This window comes from Panicum virgatum, chromosome 9N (assembly GCF_016808335.1).
Source record: "Panicum virgatum strain AP13 chromosome 9N, P.virgatum_v5, whole genome shotgun sequence".
Lineage (NCBI taxonomy): Eukaryota > Viridiplantae > Streptophyta > Magnoliopsida > Poales > Poaceae > Panicum > Panicum virgatum.
Genome location: NC_053153.1, coordinates 26095840 through 26098997, shown reverse-complemented (window position 1 = coordinate 26098997; position 3158 = coordinate 26095840).

The following is a 3158-nucleotide window of genomic DNA, read 5'->3' as shown; positions in this document are numbered from 1 at the left end:
CTGCAAGTTTGGCGCTTGTCGAAGTACGAGTCTCATTACTCTATGCTCCCTCAGCATGTCAAAATAACTCATTAACGTATATGTACGTGCCTCGGGAATCGGGATCTTTCTTGCCGAGGTGGGGGTGCAAGGAGCAGGGCCTCATTAGACCATTGTTTGTGATTTTGGTGATTGTGTGACAACATAATCAATGAGACTAACAAGTTTGTGAGATTATATTTATAGAATTTATTAGGTTCCATGAATAATGTTCAAACCATCTCCAAGATGTCTAATTCACCATTGAGATGTCCAACTTACCGTCGCGATGCCAAAGCATAGTGAAAAAACATAGATGGAATATATTTGAAGTGTCTAAATGACCGCGGCGATGATTTGGACACAGCTTGCAGAAACAGTTGCACCGGTTTAACCGGTGACCAGGCATCGGTCTAACCGGAGGTCTCCAGATAAACCGACGCACAGGCATCGGTGCATTGGACAGAGCGCATGTAGGTAAAGTCAAGAAATCTTAGTAGCACCGGTTGAACCGACGATCAAGAAATGGGCGTCGGTGCATTCACCGTACTATTGACCAGAGAGCATGTTAAACACGCAGAAGCCAATTCTTCAGCACCCCTTGAACTGACGGTGTATCAGAGCAAGGCATCGGTGCAATAATGTCAACAGTATTGGAAGATGAGGATAAAAAGCTCAGCATCGGTTGAACCGACGTGGCGTCGGTGCAACGCACCGGTCTAACCGGTGGCCTCTGGAGTAAAGTGTCAGAAGGCCAACGGCTAGTTTAGAGCCGTGAGTGACCGGTTACACCGGTGCTCTATCATCAGTTCTTCCAGTGCCCTCGCTGGAAAAAGGGTAACGGCTCCAAACGACTAGTTAAACTTGGAGGCCTATATATATGTCATCCCCCAGTCATTTGAAGCTTGTTGGAATTGCTAGAAGTCCCACACACATCCAAGAACATCTCCAAGCCATCCAAGAGCTTAGTGAATATATCTTTAGTCCTTAGCACATCTTTTTTTATCATAAAACTGTGGGGGAGTTCCCCATAGCGCTCAAATTTAAAGAAAGAGAGTTCTGTACAAGAAGGAGGCATACTTACTAAGGGGAGAACAAAAAGAGAAAGAAAACAGCACAGTTACATGATTGACTCTAGCCATTCTAGGATGGGGGTGTGGAGATCTTCTCTAACTCTCACGAGTTGGAGCTTTACTAGACACTTAAAATTCCTGAGCCAAAGACGAATAGAAGGAGTGCCATTATCAAAAAATTTGGCGTTGCGTAGCTTCCAAATCTCCCAAGCAGCCAATATGAAGATATCCATTAAAAACGGCATCTGCTGTTGACTGATCAAGTCCAAAACCTTATCACCCGGGTCAAGATGAGCTGACCAGTGGAAGCCTGGCTTGCTCCAGCAGGCAGAAGCAAAAGGACAATCAAAAAATAGATGAGTGATGTCTTCCTCTTCCATTCTGGTACACATAACACAATATTTGTTTGGTTGGACATTAAAATGACGACGAGCTAGCATATTCCTTGTATTGAGTCTATCCACAAAAATAAGCCAGGCAAAGAACTTCAGTCTAGGTGTGCACTTTGATTTCCAAATCTTCTTGAAGATACCATGAACCTAAAAATTCTGGAAAACCATCCTATAATATCTGCTCGAAGTGTAATTCTGATTTCCCCAAATGAAAATCCATTGATCATCCAAGTCAGGATTATAGGATATAAGGTTCAGATATTGCTGCAGATTCAACATTTCATCATAAGCGGGTGAGGAGAGAGGCAGCTGAAAAATAGAGTCTAAGTCTATGGCCTGCAGGAGCTGCTTGACTGAGATGTCTTTGTTTCTGGCAAAGGAAAAAAAGAACTGGAAACTTAAATGCAAGAATTTCCGAGGACCAAAGATCACCCCAGAAAGAGACTGTTGAACCATCCCCAATTGTACATCTAGCAACACCCATAAACAAGACAAGGCATTCAGTCGAAGCACATCTTTCCACTAGAATGATCCAACTTCAAGTGATTCATGAGGAACTTTATCCCTATAGTATTTGTGCCAAATGAGTTGAACCCAAGGGATATCCTTTTTGCTATAAAATTTGTTCAGCTGCTTTAAGAGAAGGCTGTCATTCTGAAGCCTAAGATTTAAGACCCCAAGACCACCTTTATCTTTGGGTTTCTGAACTAATGACCAAGCTGCCAAATTACCTCTTTTTTCATTGCATCATTGCCTCTCCATAGACATTGTTTCCTAACACGATCTATATTATCAATGACACCAGCAGGTAGTTTGATGGAACACATAGCATAAGTTACTGTGGCCTGTGGGAGAGAGAACTGAATTTATCATTTGCAATCTGCCAGTGTAGCTAAGAAAGGTTGAGCAAGCAACCAGTCTTCTTTCAACTCTATCCATCAAGGGTGATAAGTCCTCCATTCTTGGCTTGGTGGTACCCATTTGGAAGACCCAAGTAAGTAAAAGGCATGGAAGCAATCTGACAGCCAAAAACAGCAGCAAGATCTTGCATTTTGTCAGGGGAAACATTTATAGGGATCATGGAGGATTTCTGATAATTCACCATTAGGCTAGTGGATTGTGAGAACAAAGCAAGCAGATTCTTTAGGTGCAGCAATTGTGCAGTATCAGCCTGCATAATTAAGATAGTATCATCTGCATATTAAACCACAGGAAAATCTTGGCTTGCATGTGGGATTGGCATAGTCAAGAAGCCATTCTGAAGTGCATCATTGATGATGTATTGCAGGAATTCAGCAGCTAAGACAAAGAGAGGAGGAGATAGTGGGTCTCCTTGTCTAACTCCCCTCTTACATTTGAATTGCTTGCCAAGGATCCCATTAAGAAGGATGGAAGAGAAACCAGAGGAAAAAATAAGACTCATCCAGTGCAACCATCTGTCTGGGAATCCTAAATGTCTTATCACTTGCATGATTGCAGTGTGCTCCACTGTATCAAAAGCCTTGGCAAAATCAAGTTTGAGAATGATAATTTCCCTCTTGCTTTGTTGGCATTGATGTATAAATTCAAAACACCAGGCAATACAGTCTTGGATTGTTCTACATTTAGTAAAACTATATTGATTCTTATGCAAGATCTGAAGGATGACTTTCTGCAATCTTTCAGCTAGGATTTT